The sequence below is a fragment of the Pelecanus crispus genome, chromosome 7 (genome assembly GCF_030463565.1).
Source record: "Pelecanus crispus isolate bPelCri1 chromosome 7, bPelCri1.pri, whole genome shotgun sequence".
Lineage (NCBI taxonomy): Eukaryota > Metazoa > Chordata > Aves > Pelecaniformes > Pelecanidae > Pelecanus > Pelecanus crispus.
The window spans coordinates 4,329,049-4,347,966 of NC_134649.1; positions in this window are offsets into that span (position 1 = coordinate 4,329,049).

Below are 18,918 nucleotides of genomic sequence, written 5' to 3' on the forward strand. Positions count from 1 at the left end.
AAGGAAAACCACATACCCTAAGATCCTACGGGACAATACAGCTAATTTAGTGATAACGAAGATGATGCACATGAGGAAGGAGAGGGCCAGGAGGTGCTATCTGCCAGGCAACTACTCGGACTGACAAACAGCTGCTGGTTCGAAATGTAACTTTGAAAGTTTTAGCAGGATCTGTTTTCTTTACCCCTGCAACACCTGGATGATCCCATACAAAACCAGAAGGAGAGCTCATTGCATGTACCTGCCATCTCCAGGCAAGCTGTGATTCCACTGCCAAATATATCACTGGGATTCTCCTGTGTGCAGGTCCCCATCCTTTGGGACTGATTTCCTTTGACATTTAGAAGACCTCAATGCACACTATGGATCATGGGGCTTCACTGTCACATAGGTATTAATTTCCCAGTAAACAGAATATGACTTGTACTTTGCTCCAACTATCTCTCTCTCCTACCTGACCCCCATCCACCCATACTCAGTGTCTCCTCATAGGAGACAATCTGTAAACACTAAGTCAAACCAGTCAATATCAAGATAATTAGATATTCGCTGTTGGCCAACTGATCTTACAAGAATGAGAAAAGATTAGCTCACATTTGCCAGATATGCTAAGCACAGAATACTATTAGGATGAGACATTTCACTGGGGGAGGCGGGGGTGTGTGTTTATCTTTTAAAGATCCTCCTAAGCACAACTACCCATTAGCAACCCAGACAGGCAGGTTCTAGTTTAACATACCAGCACCTTGATTTCAGCAGCTGGATGAAGCATGCACAGCCCTCATTTATTTTTATGGTTCTGAGGATCGTGATGGAAAGTTGTTGGGTGTGTTACTAAGGTTCACTTGCAGCTCACTTCATTTATGTTGACACTGTGTATTCTTTTTGCCTCTATAATCCTAATTTTTTTCCTAGTTTCTTTCAGTAGAGGAGCTCAAAACAGCTTGCCCTTATGGGAGTATCAGCTTCAGCAAGAGTGATCCAGGTGTGCCTGCTCATGAGAGCCCTTATCTCAGTGCTACAGCAGTTCCCCCCTCCTTCCACCCCAAGGTACCAAACCTTGTTGTGCATTTTCCTTACATTTATCACCAGTGAAGTAGATGTACAAATTCCCTGTCCAGTTTCTGCTTCATTTTAAGTTTGAAATCAAGCAACTGGCAAGTAAAATCCTTCCTGGTCTTTTGAGTTGTCTATTATATCCAGAAAGTCTCTTATTACCTTCCAGCATTGATGCTGGGCCTCTCTCATAAGGACTCTGTCCATGTGTTACGACTGAACATAGGCATCAAACTCGGCAGAAGGTAACCGAAATGAATAACCAGAAATCATCTTCCCCACTATGCAAAATGCGGGAGTCATCCTTCCCAAAAGCTCAGCAATGCAGTCTTCTTCTGAACCACCCGTTGGATGTGCAAGTTGTCTACTGTTGCCTAATCTTCCCCTCCCTTATGGCACTTTTGGGTGTTTCAATACTTCCAATTCATGAGTCTTCCTATGGGGGGGCGGAATCTAAAGCTAAACATTCTTGTATTTGATGGTAACACAGCTCAGACAACACTCTCCACGCTCAAAGTGACAAAGGTTAAACCACTTAATGACCCCATGTTAAGTTTTTCCCCGTGTCTTGACCATAGCTCTCGGTCCTCCTCTCTTTCCTTGCCTGTAGTTCTTACTGTCGCCTACAGAAAAGTTAACAGAAATCTTGATCTTGACTCATATCTTGCCATTACTCATCCTCGGTCATGTTACACCTGGACTACTGAAATATCTGTTTAAAATATTCCAGGAACTCTCCAGCTCACTTAAGTACTCAGGGTCTGGAATGCTTTGGCCAGGAACATCTAATTTTCCAGAAAATGGATGATATCATCCCATTATCTGTCAGCTGTGCTGCACTGTCCATCATCCTGAGCTTCACAGCTCTCTGCTGACTTACTCTCTCATCCACCCCACTTGACTCCAACATTAGCAGATGCAAGAAGTTACAACAGTTCGGATAGAATTCTGCCATTTTCAAATATTTAGCTGAAGCCATCAAAATGTACCCCTACAGATTATCTTTGCTTTCCTCAGAGCAGAGGAAGGGTGAGCACTGACCTCCTTCAGGGCTCTGGAAAGGTTGTGGTCCCCCAACATGTTTGATTGACTGAGCAAATCTATCCACATTAGAATTTCAATAGATTAATTGCAACACGAGTTTATTGCATGAACAGCTGCTAGTCATAGTCATAGTTCTGCCGAGCTAGCTTCAGGCAAGGTTTGGGGACAAAAGTAGTAATTTGGGGACTGTTTCTTCCCCTCAAAAATATTTAAATTAAACTAATAGGAGGAATCTCTTTCCCTACAAATCTTGCCTTGCCTAAATGCTCAGAAGATCGTGACTGTGACCGTACCACACCAAACATGGTTCAGTGCTTCTACAGCAAGAGACCTGGGAGGTGCAACAAAAAGCCTGTAACACACTTAGCAGACATCTCTTAGTGACCGTGCATTTTGCAAAGCTCACTTTTTCACCCCACCATGGCCTGGACAGTGATTAAATGATACAAGTCACAGGCATTTTCCAGTATGCAAACTCTCTGCCGGGCTGATGCATCCAAGAAATTTCTGCCAAGAAGGGCTTTGCAAAGGCGCAACTCACTTCCGAAAATGCAGTTGTGAGAGAGGCAAGGATATGGGAACACATCAGCAAGAGCAGGAAATGGGTTTCTAACTTCTTACCTCACAGGGTTATGGTTTTTTGGGGAATAAATAACTAAACAGAGTTTATGCATACTAAATTCAGGACAACTAAAAGGCAGTATTACTCACAAGAAAGCCAAATGTTCTGGGCTTTCCTTACCTAGTAATAGCAGCAGCATCTGGATTCTTGCAAATGCGCAAAGTGACATGCAAGAGAGCGAAAGCCTGTAAAGTTTTTTTTTTTTTTTTAATTTGTGGGTTTTTTTTCCCTGCAGAAGTGTGTGTGTAGAGGAAAGCATGCCTTTTGATTAGGGCAAGAAAGCACTGCATGCTCAGCCAACGGAAGAGAGCCTGAACTCTGGTTTTAGCAGGATCAGAGATTAAATTAAAATACAGCAAAACATCACTGGAGCAATGAGAAAAACGAAAGCATCACCAGGCAACCAAATTGGGTCAGCGGGGCTGCTGCACCTACCTCGTTGCCACCCTTCCAGAGAGGCTACGCAGGACAGGAGGAAAGTCTTGGGAAAGCCTTGGGGAAGGACCGGAATGGGATAATTCATTCAAAACCATATGCTGCGAGCACACAGCGATCAAGCGTACCAAGTTACATCAGTCACTAATGCAGCCCCTGACAGCTAACCACATGGATCAGACACATCTCCAGCGCACAGCTACACATGGCGATGCGATTACAAGAGTGTTTCCTTAAATGTCCCCGTTAAGATGACTGCACAACAACTAGCAACAAATAGCAGACTATCGCCATGTTTCACACCACACCTAAGGCTCACGTTAGGACAACCTACCCAGCAGCTGTTTTAAGGAGAGATTTTTAAAAATAATTCTTTATGGGTGTATTGCATGCTTCAGTTTTTTATTTCGCCCTTTTGGAATAAATTCCTTGTTTACGCTCCTACTGTCCACAGCTTATCTGGAAAGCTCCCCTGCCACTTGAATCCAGCTGGTGTGACTGTGAGCAAAACATAATGACTCCTATTCTGGATCAGCTTTTACAGTCCCACCCTGGAGGTCTTTCTCCTTTATCTCCAACTCTTCCTTATTTTTTTTTTTTTTCCACATCTGGGTAGCTCTCCCGAGGCTCCAGAAATACATGCACACTATACATCCTGTTTCTCCACCTCCCATTACATATTGTAATGAATACAGAAAACACATGCTCGAGTATAATTTGTTATCTCATGCAGAGCCATTAGCATCAGCTTCCTTCCCTAGATGGAGTCAAGTCAAGCTCATAGACAAGTTTTCCAGGATGCACATGCCACATGTCTCCTTGCTCCTTCTCTCCCTCTCCTCCCTTTAGGGACTATCCTTCCTGCTTATCAAGCTCAAGGAAAAAGAGCCAAACTTAGGAGATCTCTTGAGATACTGATCTGCCTAGCCTATAATGCAAAGCAGCTTATTAGAGTCATTTGAACAACTCAAAAGCCATATAAAACCAACACAGATTTCACTCATTCCCCCCGGCACTACAGCACCTTGCAATTCCTCGTAATAAAAAGGTAACAGCACTGATGGGACACAGTTTGGAAGCTCTCCAGTCTGTCTCAGCTGAGGAACAGAGGGATTACCCAGGGCTCTCAGAGCTTACACCAGACACTGCAGGCGTGAGGGATGGGGGAGAAGGATGGAAATCACCTACTCGGCAGACTCAAGGGATCACTTCACTGTGAACCCAACAGATTCATATACTCTACACAAGGAAACTGAGCGTTGACACACTGGTCAACATGCTTCCTGTCCTTTTTTTTTTTTTTTCCCCCCCAGAAGCTACAAAAACTGTTAATCTCTTCCAGTTCCAGCTAGAGTGGCCGGCTCTTTCATGCAGGCAGTACAGGCTCAATGTTTTCAGCTCCTGAGGTCACTAGATCAAGACGGCAGCTGATGCAGACAACAAACACAAGAGTTTCCAAAGCTGGACTATTCTTTGGCTCTTGTGAGCTGGTTTTATTCACAACACAGAGAAAACCTTCCTAATACAGGGAAGCTCCTGGTGAAATTGGAATGGCTGGTAACATCTTGCTTGTCTCCCATCTCAGACCCAAGTCAGAAGCCCACCATCGGCAGAGGGAAGACCCACTGACTTCACCAGGCTTTGGCATAAAGCCTCAGTACAGAGAGCTGATGGGGATGAAGTTTTGGAAGCATGGAGGTAGCTGACAGAGCCCTGAACATGACAAAGCACTTGCAGCATTTGCATACAAATGCTATTTGCTTGCTTATTGCTTCATTTGCTGCTCATAAGTCTTTTTAACACACCCTTCCTTCAATTCTGTTATTACAAAAAGAATGGATGCAAATAACTGCCTGAAGTGAACTCGGGCAGGGAACAATCCATTAACCAGTGTGCCAATATTAAAAAAAAGTGTTAGAAACCCCCAATAAGAAACGGTGGTTTGAGGGGAAAACCCTTAGGATTCAAGCAACTGTTGTAAATACGCGGCCCCGAGTTACAGGAGCCAGAAGGCAGAATTCAGAATGCCAATGTTCAAATTAAACCAGACTGCTAATTCAGAGCAGGCTTCATTATAGAGATTATACATCTTTAAAGCCTCTCACCAGGCATGCACATTTTCATCCTCAAGCACAAACCAGCAAGCTACACTAAAATACTCGCAGTCTGAACCCAGTCATTTCTCGTCCTTCCTGACCCTAATGGCCATTACGCATCTGTTCTGTTTAGTCTACAAAATTCAGGGTCAAACTTTGTGGGAGAGCCATGAGAAAGGAACAGCCGTGGCAGGGCCAAATGACACCGTGCCCCATCCCCGGCACAGGCGAGGACCGCGCGGGTGGCTGCCAGCAGCAGTCTAGCACCGGTTCCCAGGCCTCGACGGGGCTCCTTGTTCTATTTAACAGTGTGAGAGCTGCAAAAACAACTTGCTCAAAAAATGCCAGAAGTGACCTTGTCAAAAGATTATCTGCAAAATCTCCCCCACTCCCTGTATTTTTAATGAAAAAAGTATTTTCAATAGTAGAAACATCAGGGCTTTGGCTAGATAAACCAGCTACAGAGACGGAGTGCTGAGTTTCATGGATGCAGACCGGTATATAATTAGGGACAAGTACAGAAGTTACTTGTCAGACTTTAACCCTTGAGGAATAAACTCCAATGTTGATGTAAGGAAAAAAAAAAAAGTATTTCTCAAGTCACAGCCTCATTTTACTCCCGTTATTTGTCTTCCTATTGCCACCTGTTATTTTGAGAACTGTTTAAATACAAGAAACAGATAACCAAGTGTTACATAAAGCAGACCTACCACAGATGACATTATTTCTCTACTACTAAAAACATACAGTTAGTCCAGTCTACAGAAACTTGATTTACTAAAATAACTTGACAGCCTGAACTCCGATTTTTCTGAACTTTGGAGAGTTACCTTGCTGTTGAAAATGGGGTCTCAGACCTCTATCATGCCGCCCCAAACCAGGCAGGCATCTTTTATAGCCACAGCAGGTTGCTCTTTCAAGACAAGACAGTCAATCAAAAAGGACAAAAGAAAGACCTGCCACACCGTCCCGAGTTGTATTACCTGAAGAAAAACTGTCGGTATCAGCTCTGGTTCAGCAGAATGAGTGATGGAGAACAAAATTTGAATAACCTGTGCAACCCATAAAGCGTACAGGGACTGCAGAGTCGGGCGGCCTGTCCCGCGTGACAGCCGCACACAAACACCAGCGCCAAAATAAGCGGCTGAGTCTCACAGTTAACCAGGGAAAGGTTATTTATTGAAAAATTGTATCTTGCCCAACTAAACCTACAATGCGCCAATTGTTTTCTTCTGCACCAAATCACCCCTCCAAGAGTAAGTACAGCCTAAGCCTACTCCTAATCTCATCTCCATCTTAATTATTGCAAGTAGGACTCGGTTTGATACACCGATACTTTTTAATCATCTAGAGGCCTCCAAGTGCCCTACAGAAGGAAGTGTTTGCTTTTGGATGGGAAGGGTGCAGAAGAAAGCAGGGCTCAAACGCTCATCAGGCTGCGCACATGCAAACCCTGTCCTGTGAAGAGGCTTCCCTCTGCACACACTGTATCTTACTGAGCAACTTAGGAAATAAATCTGGTTGGATTTAAAGACTTACATTAAGAAAAACAAAGATTTTTCAGCTGAAGGAACCAGTATCTTTGCTCAACAACTTCTCTTTGCTTGCACAGTAAGAAAAAGTTCTGATAACCGAGTGTAGACCACGTAGCCTCTTCGGAGCAAGACCACATATCTAGGGTTTACACTGAATTCAGAACAACACTTGCAAATCTGACTGTAGCTTAAATGTTAACTTTTGACAAGGGCAACCATAGCTTCTTTTGGCATAAAAAACCCAGTGATGCAATCCATGACAGTTTTATTCACTCAGGCGTACCTATTCTATATTCTTAATGTAGCTATAAAACTGCTGCTCTTGTTTTCAGCACCACGCGCATTTTTTAAGTCATGCTGAGAACAGAGAACAACCATTTTGCTCATGAAACACATGCAGCATGGGACTGAGAACAGACACATTTTCATCTCTGTATCTGTTGAAGACTTTTGTTCTTCTGAGTTATGCCATCTCAAAGGAAAAAAAAGAAGAATCTTTCTTCTGAGTACATAGGATCACCATTCAACATGCCATCAAAAATGAAGGCTGAATGTACAAATTCTTACTTAGAAGAACATCAGAAATTTGGTAAAGGCACAGGAAATAAGTCATCACATTCAGCCAGTTCCTCCTTCTCTCACCTCCAAATAGAGTAAAGCAGATTTCTGCTGGCATTTTTTTCAATTATTTAACAGTAAATTTTCCTTGTACGGTAGAGATTCTTCCTATTACAGCTATAGAGGACTCAGATCACAGAGCATACCTCCAAGAATGAGTAATGGTCTCATTTTCCATCTGTGATACATGCAAAAACCAAGGGCAAGCCACTGACACTGGAGTATTTGGACTGGGAGTTTCAATTTTGCCTCGTGCTCTTGTCAAAGGGCCACTGTTGAAAGCCTCCAAATAGGACTTTATAAAAGCAGCTTTTCAAGGTTCAATAGAAATTCAAATGAACTTATTTCCTCTGTGATGGATTTCTGAGTCAACTTTTCCAAGGAAGCAAAGAAGAAATATAACCAGAAAAGGGGGTTATTCCTATTCTAAAAGAGGGAGCAGATCCACATTAGTCATCCTTTATCTTGTCATCTTCCTGACCGCAGTATTGTGAAAAGCCCACAAACAGAAACAGCAAACATCAATGAAATACTGTGCTCTTTATATCATTAAGTCCTGCAACGAGGAGGAACGGAAACCATAGTATCTTTCAACCCTGCCTTTGTTACTCACACCACGCCTTCTGGAAGGGACAGTACACAAAATGTTATGCAAAACCAAGTAATTCCCGTAGCTTAGGAAGAAGTATTCATTGTATTCTGAAGTATTCATTGAATTCTATGATTCTATGATTGTAAGGCAGAAAATTTTCATTTCTGTGTCTCCTTGTTGACTCACCTGACAAAACCTGAAAGAATCTGCCACAAGACCACAGCTGTCCTACGGCAGGAGGAACAGCAAACATGGAGCATCAAACAGTCCTGCTCGCCCCTCCTGTGAACTTCTTCACTGGGGTACACCGTAGCTCCCAAGACCAGAAAGTTGGATGCATGGGGAGACGGGCGGTGGGGTTGAGGGAAGGGCGTACCTAGTCCTGGGTCCTACCAACATGCCAATAGGCATGCAGCTCAGGTGAAGTCGCAACCTCCAAAACTCATCGGTGCCGCTCCGCAACAGGTAACGATGCTGCTCCGCACTGAGACTGGGGTTACCTTGACAGCTTTTGAACTCTTCCCTTTAAGACATTTTCTTGGAATCTGCCTATCTGGGAGCTAGCTATCATCACAGCAGATATTGGAAAAGTATAGTGCTTGCTAGTGAAAGTTTAAAAACAAAACCCACCCTCTCTCAATAACTGAAAGGAAGGCCGAGTTGAATTTCTAGTCTGCGCATTTCCTTTACTTTTCATCTAAAAGAAAGAGTATTTAGATGCAAGGGTGTCAAGCAGTATGAATCATCTTTAAAGTATTCAGTTTAATTAGGCAAGGATAAAGAGGTTTAAACAATGTCACTGAAATTTAATTCTCTGTATTAACCTCTGTCATAAAGCAGAAGACTGAAATCAGTAAAAGTGAAAAAGTGATGGTTTAGCTAAGCTTATTTGTTACAGCCACTGCTCTTGAACAAAGTGATTTTTATGGCCATGAACCTCCGTAAGAGCAGAAGTCAAGGTCACGATAGCAATACATCATTCGGGGGGAAGAACTGTACTGTAACCTCACATCTGTGCACTGCAGGAATAAAAGGCAGCTGTGACTAGCTACTTTGAGAATAAACGCTGCTTAAAAACCATGACGTATCTATGCTGCAGTATGCTCTGGTAAGACAGATGAGTCAAGGGAACTTCAGTGAGCGTCAGATCATCTCCTGTCTTTACAAGAGATCACACTACACAGACATCAACAGCAAGCTGTGGAGCCATATCCGGACTTCATTTACGCTCTGTAATAAAAACCTGCATTTCTTAATAGCATACAAAATGCCAGATATTTAGGATTTCAATTCAAAGGAGATTTTTTGTTGCACAATAGTTGACTTTGCTGATGTTATAATACATTTGGGAAAAAAGAGATGGGAGAGGACATGGATAAGGACAGTGAACAAGAGAGATGAGGTTTCAAAAACCAGCTGTGCATTTTCTTCTGCATGGACAGAAAAAGACAGCACTTAAATGGTATTTCCATTAAAGATCAGTACAGCTTTATGCTTCAACAAAAGTGTTTCTTCCAGCACCAGCTCCGAGTATGGATCTTAAGCAAGGAAAAATTTTATGGGTGAGCAATTAGAGCAACCTCTAAGGTTTCTGCCTACAGGGGCACTTTTGCTTGAAGCACTTCATGTTCTCTTGACCTAGCAGATAGGCAGGGGAGGGGGAACAAAAAACCCCACCCAACCCCAAACACCCAAAGTCCATACATTTTTAATGTTCTTCTCTGGGCAACCAAGTGGCATTGCTTCTACATTACTTCACAAACAAGAGAATCCTCCAAAGAAGGTTTGGTTTTATAGTGCCTTGTCAGAATCAAACAGCCTCAGTAAAGAACTGGTGGGTCTATACCATGCAAATGTTCGATAAAGACTGTGGCATAAGAGATGACAGCAACAAAAACAATGTGGGGAGTGAAAGACACAAACTCTTTAAGCCTCATTTTAAAGAGGAAGTCTGAATAGTAATCCTTTACTATGCCCATGATTATACAAGAAAATGGTATCATCAGCAAGATGAAAGACTGTACAGAGAGGCAGCAACATTCATTACTTCCCAGCTGAAATCGGAAAGACTCAACCTGGAAACAAAAGCTTCAACTCCTCTGCAGTAGAGTAATGAAACACAGAAGCGGCTGAACAGTAAAGGCTTTCAATTTGCCATGATACAGACCTTAAAGGTGCATTCAAATGTCTTTCCTGAAGATAAACCTCCATTCAGTTATCAGGATAGATTATTTGGCTCAAGTAGATGGAAGTCTGAATTTTCCTTCTCGGTTCCCACGACCCATTGAAGAAAGAGGACCTGTCCACATGGAGCTCAACATTCCCGTAATACTTTTGGCTGTCTCTTAAGAGTCAAGGTCATACCACCTTTGGAGCTTTAGAGCAGTGTTCTTGTCTGTACAACAGCTCTGTCCGCAGCAGAAAGGCCTGAGGAGGACAAGCACGGCACTTTTCCTAGAGGAAAGAGCTATTCCCACTTGCTGGTGAAGTACAGTTTCTGACTCCGAGCCATGGGCAAAGAATCTTTGTCGTGCAAAGTACGAAGTATTGTACAGCCCAGATGTAGCTCATAACAATGACAACCAAATTCTCACTGGAGGGATACAGTTTTGCATGGCATAATTCACTACAAGTGAAAACTATGCAAGCCAAGAGAAAGAGATATAATCTAATTATTTCTGGTTTCTCTGGACTGAAGGAAAGAGGGAAATTTAAAAGCAAACAATGCTGTGTTGCTCAATATGGAACGCTGCAATATAAAGAAGTGAAAATTAAAGCACAGCAAAAAACATGTCAATTTTCAACAGATATGGCACTAACATATATTAATATTTCTGACAAGCCAAGAATGTCAGATTTCTAAGCACAATATGAATCACATTACAATTAAGAACAGCTGAGCCTGCACAACAGATTATGTAAGTATTTATAAAGCACAGGAAATACTCAAAGCCAGCAAGTTCAGCTGTATATACGAATATAATAACTGTTATACTACATGTATCTGATAAAAAAGCCACTTTATTGACACGATAACTACAAATTAACAAAGTACTAGATAAGACACTGAACATCTGGGCAAAATGTAGGGGCCATTAAAAATGCCCTTTAAAACAAGGGGTCTGCTCTCACTAAAAGCTGTTCTCTTACCAAGACAGAAGGAAAGCCAATGAATTGCAAAAGCAATTCAAGTTCAGCAAAGTTTGTCTTTGCTCAAAATGGTAGATTTCAAAAATTTTGGCAAAATGTCTTGAGGGGCAAAATAATTAGTGTTGTACCCAAGCTTGGGAAGAAGAAAACACAAAAACACAAGGCAATTAGCAGCAGAGGTTATCTGAAGCTATTTACCAGATATGATTAAAATTGCCTGTATCTAGGCCATCTTTCAGAGAAGTCTTGTTTGGAATCATTTAAAGTGTTTTCTAATATTGGTTGATAACAACTGAGGAGAGTCTTAAAGAAAGCCACTTCATATAATTTACTTGGACAGGAACAAATTAGAAGCAGAGTTACAGGATATAGTACTAACAATGCAGATATGTCACTGTAAGATTTTTTTTGGTGCCCTTAGTCAGTTTGATCCATTAAAATACTAACTGGATGTGATGAGAAAGAAGTTAGCTAAGCGTTTTTGAGTCTTAAAAAAACATCAACACAAGATAAATCAGTGATCTGGGATGAAACATTGGAACCGAAGTAATGCTGGGTAAGATATTTTGATTTTATAAAAAAGAAAAGTATTGATTCTTTAGCCAAGCAAGCAGATTAAAATAAAATAAAAACTAAGCATACAGGAGTCCTGAGCAGTATCACAAAAGCTAGCACCACATTAGATTTTTCACTTCAATTAAAACCACATCAATAGCAAACTCAGCTACGCTGCAACAAAGGCGTGATCCTTCCCCCCAACCACGGCTCCAGGCACACATTACAATTATCACTGCCACCTTAATTATCATCCCCAGTCTCCTCTTCTTCACCACCTTTCCTTTTCAAGCTACTCTGCCTTCGTACGGTGAGGAAATGGCGCAGAAGAGGCTGGCATGGTAGGAAACTAATGCCCCTGAGACAGGCAAAGGACAGAGGGGACGGCGTTAGGACTGACACACTGCATCCACAATATCCCAAAGTTGTGACAATGGCACGTTCCTCTGATGGAAGAGCAAGAAGTGTAAGCTGCCAGACATTTCGAAATGGCAAGGGTAAATGTATTTCAGACAATATCCTACCTCCCCTTTTCAATGCTGCTCTATACATCTCAGTTAACATTTCCTTTGTAGCTGCTTTCACGGCGTCCCATTTTTCTAACCACACAATCTTAGGTCCATGCTCCTGGATGCCAGCTCAGCTGCCCACCCTACTTACACGCTCAACTTACACAAATAAATACATATTAATTTTTTTCGGACTCAGCCTACATATCCTTCCTTACGCTTCACCCAGACTCCTTCCCTCTTTCAGATGCCTGCAGAGATCACTCCATCCCTTCCTCGGTGGTTCTGAGCACTGCCAAGCACTAGATTTGGGACTCGCAAATGTCAACACTACCCGACACCTGAAATCCCACCGTTCTATCCACCTGCTAGGGCAGTCTCCTTCGGAGCGAGGAAGGTCTCACTCCCTGCCCTCCTCAGTGACCTGGTGCGGAGGACAGGTTGCAAAGAGGAAGAGAAAGCCAGCACTGATGCCAAAGACTAGAGCTGGATGCAGGCGGGTGCCCACAAATACAAACACCACCAGAGCTCAAGGTAAGGTGCTCAGGGAACCAGAAGAGGTCCGAATTATTTTTTCCAGGTAATTACAGATAAGTAGGGACAAATCCTGTCCCCCCCGAGCATCAGTCGTTTGTTCACACATGCAAGATGTAAGGGTGAGCTCCGTCCAGCTGGGTACCTGCTTTGAATGACTTTGCAGGGTCAACCTCGGAGATTGCTAACAGTTTTGTTACGGTCTCTCTCCGGCACAATTTTACAAACCTGTAATCACAGCACTAAAAGGTGGGGTCACTGAGTGCAAATCCCCATCCTTAATTGCTTTGCCTGGTTCAGAGTGGGAACTTGAATTCAAGTCTTCCACTCATCAGGAGGGTGCCTGAACCATCAGAAAACACAGTGATTTTTTCTGGCTCACTAACCATTAAATATCTCACACAAAGTAGAAAAGGAACAGACTCAAATACTCACGCAGATTATTTTATATTAAGGACATTCAAACTTCTGAGCCCAACAACCCACACAGCAAACATTTCTGTAAGATCAAAAGCCGCATTTTCTGCTTTCTCTCTCACACACAATCCCACATCTCAACTTCATTCTCCTACCAAACATCCGGGTCACTTTATTTTCAGACTGACTGCTCTCTCAAAATTATTTGGGTTTGCTTCCTAACTGCTATATTAAAACCCATTACAAATGAGCAATATCCAGCAAGCTAGGGGATGGATCTCAAGGTGAGCTGCTCGAGAGAGGCATAGCTTGGAAGTCACATTTCAATAACCCATGTCCTGCAGCTGGGGACTCTCTGAGGTTTAAAAAAAAAAAAAAAAAAATCAAGCACTAGATGAAGCTGAATCTAAATTTCTATTATCCCATGCAAACGCTATAGTCAGGTAGTAACAGATGAGCACCTAAAAATCAGACAGAATTGGCTTGTAGCTGAACAGGACAGAGATATGTAACTTTTCCCAGCCTCACTTTAGGCTTAGACCTAAAGGGCACCTCCAACTTTTTCAGCCACCAAGATGTCACTCAAATTCGCAACCTAGCATTTCAAACACACTGTGAACGGAGACTGCTTGCTGCAAGCAAGCACGCGTTCAGCAAAGAACAGAAGAACCTGCTGTTACACTGACATCTAGAAAATTGAATCTGTAACGGCTTTAAAATTAATTAAGCTTTTAAAATAAAATGAGTTTACATTTCATTGCAGATCTACTTTAACTAATCTGCTGTATTAGAGAATAAGCAGATAGGTGAAGTTTCTCAAGATACAAAATGGACAATCAAACTGAAACGTCTCTCACCAACTCAGGACTACATATCAAAGCATTTCAACAACTCTATCAAAACAGGCCATAGTTTTGGGTTTTTTTGGGGGGAGGGGGGTGGGGGGGAAATTGTCTACTGGTTGCTTATAAATTTGGCCTCAGCTACACAATCTCTCTTACTGCTCCTTCACAAAGTGTTTTGCAAATACTTTCCAAAAATACTCTCCTCATTAGGCTGTAAAGCAAGGAGTAGGACTGCCAGCTGGCCATCCAAATAAATTATTTGCTCTTTCACACTTAGATTAAACATTGAGTAACCACCACCTTCAGTGGAGTTACAATGGTGTGAATCAGAAATGAGGACAGAATTTGGTACAATACTTCCATTAACTCTTAGTTACTTGTGACAGAACACAAGGAGATGATCTTCTGATACATCTGGAGAGTGCTAAGACTGCAAATAAACTCTATTTTTGCAAGTCAGAGCAGAAGAGCTGTGGCAAATTTTGTGGTCTTTAACAAAGACTAGGTGCTCTTTGATGTACATCAGTTGTTTACAGACTTAATTTTCTCTTAAAAACATTTACCCTTGTATAACCTACTGTCTATAAACTTGCTTTTGATTCATCTTTCCCAGACCTTTTAGGAATATTTCGTGGATGCTGAGGGGTCTGCAAAACACTGCAACAGATCAAGTCAAAGTCTGGGAAATACTCTGTAGCACCCATCGCTCTCAAACACACTTGCTGTAAGACTACATAAACTCTATTATACAGAAAAACCTGGCAAGTTTAGAGAAGGCGTAGAAATGCTTTCAGACCCTTTACAAACACCCTCTGTAGATGTGTCAAACATCCTTCTTGCAAACATGAAGACAAGCCTTAACAGCATTCAAAACTTACCTGGGACCTCACAAACAGCAGTCAGCAGCACTAGAGATCCCAGATGTGGAGGAAACAGCTGGAGTTCCGATTTCTTCACTAGACAGCTGGAGCTTTCCCAATAAAAGTCAACGCAGCTTTCGATCCCAACTTTCTGCTGTTCCAGCTGCACGTTGTGGATCCCTGGGGAATGCACTGGCTGAGGAATTCCTGGTAGCATGGTTTCGTAAAGCAATGTATATATCTGGTTTGTTTCTTATTGTCGTGGGATTAAGTCACATGTTGAGCTTTACTTTGGCTAATAACATAAGTCAAGAAGTAGAATCATACAAAAGAGATTCAATACACCAGCAATATAGGAAAAGAACAAAATTTAGCCTTTCAATACTATTCCAGTTCCAAAGAACAGTATAAAATCTTTGAGGTGGTGGTAGCACCAACCAAAGCAGAGGGGAGGGACTTGAGCAAAGAGAATTTAAATGCTTCAGTCCACGCTGTTGGGGGAAGACATGGCAGAGCCCGTTCTTTGCTCATTTTCATCAGCTCCATTACTTTTGCTTTCAAAGGTACAAAAGTTTTGTTATGCGCTATGGTAAAAAGAAGTGTTTTGCCATATAAAATAAGTATGCTTCCTTATCGCACACTTATACCAATATATGGAAAGATTGTATATTCTAAATGCATCATTTGTCAACAGCTTGTAAATCAGGTTGGTTTTTTTTAAGTAGTAACATTAGTCATTAATTGTTTTCAACTTAACAAGTGAACACTCAAACAGGAAATATGATACATAAACAGGAACAAAGTCTTTAACACAGCATTCAGTAAATACACCAGTCAAAGTCTGGCCGCTGTTAGTAACCATCCTCAACAGTTTAAACACAACTGTTGGTTGTACAGCGCACACACTCCCAGTGATGTTTGTACGGTTTGCTACTGAGCAATGGAAAACATCTCCCCGCCTCCCTTTAGCAGTAATGTCTTTAACTCTAGCGTCCTTCCTCTCCACATTTTTAGGGTCCAAAGCCTTACTGCAACTTTTGGTTGAGCATTACTCATGACTGGAGCCAAACGTTCCCATTTGTGTGCCAGACATATTCACATACATCCCCTTTATTCAACTTTATTAATAGTAAACGGACACCAAACAGATTCAACTGCAAAATATGACCTCTATTGGGTCCATTTTTGTATCCTATGCTTTTGTATCTCAGTCATGAACTTGAGGAGGAAAGATGAACCTTTCAGAAAACCCTGAAGTTGCTGCACTGGGATCTGAGCAAGGAAAACCCAACCACTCATAGCTAAACACCAGTTTGTTCCCCCTTCTGAAGTCCAGCTCTAGAATGAGTTTTGTGTTCATATTCACTGGTAAAAAAAATCACATTACAACTCATGAGATATCTGAACTCCTATTTGCAGGGGCAAATTTGAGTACCAAACACATTACCAGAATCATGTGCACCGGAGAAGGCAAAAGGAGTAGAAGAGACAGACAAACATTGAGAGCAAAATGTGTAAAGTGGTATTATGTTATTAAAACATTACATTAGAAATAAACAGAACATAAACAAAAAAAGAGGTTTTAGCCAGGTTTAACTTTTTTCTTTTTTTTAAATTTGAATTGACCCAAAGCGAAAACTTACATTGCAAAGGAAGAACAAAATACATTATGATATTGGTAACACAGTGTTGCACGGAAGCTAGACCTGCGGGCAGGTTGCAAGTTGCTCTTGTCACAATGTCATTGGGGGCTCTTGACAGATTTAACTGAGAAAGTTAGGATCCAAATTTTTTTCATCTAGCCCAGGTCCACCCTGGTAAACAAGCTACATATTCTCTTTTGCCTCTGGGTATCTATCTGATGAGTTCGTCCAGATGTGTTCTCCTACGATTGCCAACTACAGCCAGAAAACTGGATTTTCCACGCTATCCCAAGGAAGCCAGAGTTATTCCAAGCATGAGTGATAATGAATTTAAAAAAAAAAAACAAAACACAAACCAAAACAAACCCAGAACAAAACAAAAAACACTCAAGAGCTTTTCAAACTAACAAGTATTGTCTATAATGTAAATAGTTTAGAAATATGGTAATTAAATAATCTAAAAAACACTCTTACTCTGCTGTACATTTATAAACATAAATATTTACAAAAACTTTCTGCTTTGTTTTAAAGGATGAGGTTTGCAGTTTGTTAATGATCAGAGTCTTTTACTCATATTGATTCTTTGGTGTATTTGCCAATTTTTTTAAGGTTTAATAAAAGCATTCAACTGTGAATTTTAAGGTAATGGAACTAGGCTACATAACAAGTCTATATTATGCACTTCTCCTTCCACATTCTAGTCTGAATGAAAAACAAAGTTCACTTTGTTCTTCAAAGCATTTGTGCACAATATTTAAAACAATAATAATAAAAAAAGACCAGATTCCCCATTATTGAAATTTGGGTAGGATTAACAATGAATGATCATACTTCACTCGCACTCAAGCACATGTATAACTTAAGATAGTGACCGGAACTATCAGTAGGTTCAGAGACACACACGTGCTGCAGTGCTTTGCTGAATCAAGGTCAGAGAAACCAGCTACAAGAGATGGCTTAGCACTGTAAGAAAGGGCGAGGGCTTCCCTCTACCTTCGGGAGGGGAGAGAGGATAGGGTGAGAGTTAATTTGAAAGAAAGCCTTTTTACTGGCCTGAAATGTATCTGTGTTCCCTTTAGATGTCAGTTACTTAAAAGAAAGAACCAAAAAACAAACCTCAAACAATAAATAATGGAATTACACATTTCTTCATTAAATAGCATTCTTGTTACCAACAAAGTCTTCCATAATTTTCTTCAGTCACAGCAACAGACAGAACAAATAATTTGCCTTAATATAGATTGCAACTAAAATATACTCTAGATTACGTTAGAAAATATTACTGTAAAAATTCAGTGGGGAAGAACATTCGTTTAGACCAACTTACAAATGTAGTGAACAATACTAAGGTTTTTTTTCTTTTTTAAAAAAGGAAGCAATTAAGGATCTGATCTCATGTCACAAAACTGAAGATTCATGCTTTAAACCTGCCAGTCAATTCTTAACATCTGTCCTGTCTCAGTACTGCAGAGCTTAAAGATCCTAACAGCTGATCTTTCTCGCTTCAGTAGGAGCCGACAGACACCATCACGCACACAAGCTCAGACGCACACCCCACGCGCGCTCTCAGCTTGTCCCTGCTACCGTGCCACCACCATTACATACAACCTGGAGGAAGCACTACTAAGCCCTACTGCCTAGAGGTGACCACGGACTGCGTGGTGTTAAGGTTGGACATACTCGCTCGCGCTGCTGAGACGTGAACTTTCGGTCACTGCTCAAGCAGGCTGGATTTGAACCGACACAAGTTGGAGATAAAAAGGTTCAACATCCCATTACCGATCCTCTGAGCCATGAATTGCCAAATACTGTTTGGAAACCTGATGCAATGCCAGGCACAATAGGGAGAGATAATCCTCCTTGCTTGCCATAGCTCCGGCACATCCACTATCAGCGATGAGGTTCATGCTCAAGGAACTGCAGTCCAGGGTTATAAGCTATTAAAAGGAACTAGTGCAGTTAAATGAGTATATCTGCTTCACCTTGCTTTTCATATTTTTAATATTAAATATTTTGAAAGTGACAGTGTAAAACTTAAAAGCCACCACTGTTCCTTTCATCTTCCCGCTTCCATTGGTATAATTGGTACAAAAGCGCTCCTGATATTAGAGAGGCTCTTTGGGAGCCAGCAGGATGGCAGAACAAAAGTAGAGGACACTGGCAAGAACCTTATGCCGACTCAGTAATCCCTTGAAAATAAAGAGAGTGAAAGAACTGCACATTTTGGCCCAATCTTTTTTCGATAGCAAGAACTTTTTTTTTTATGATCAGAAACAAAACTCTTTAACAGATCTTTTTAATACCTAGTATGAAAAACACATTCAGTAGCCAAATTTCAGTACTCCTTTCAGTTGCTGCTTTCAGATTAATTGGAAACCACTTAATGTTTGCAAAATTTAAACTTGCA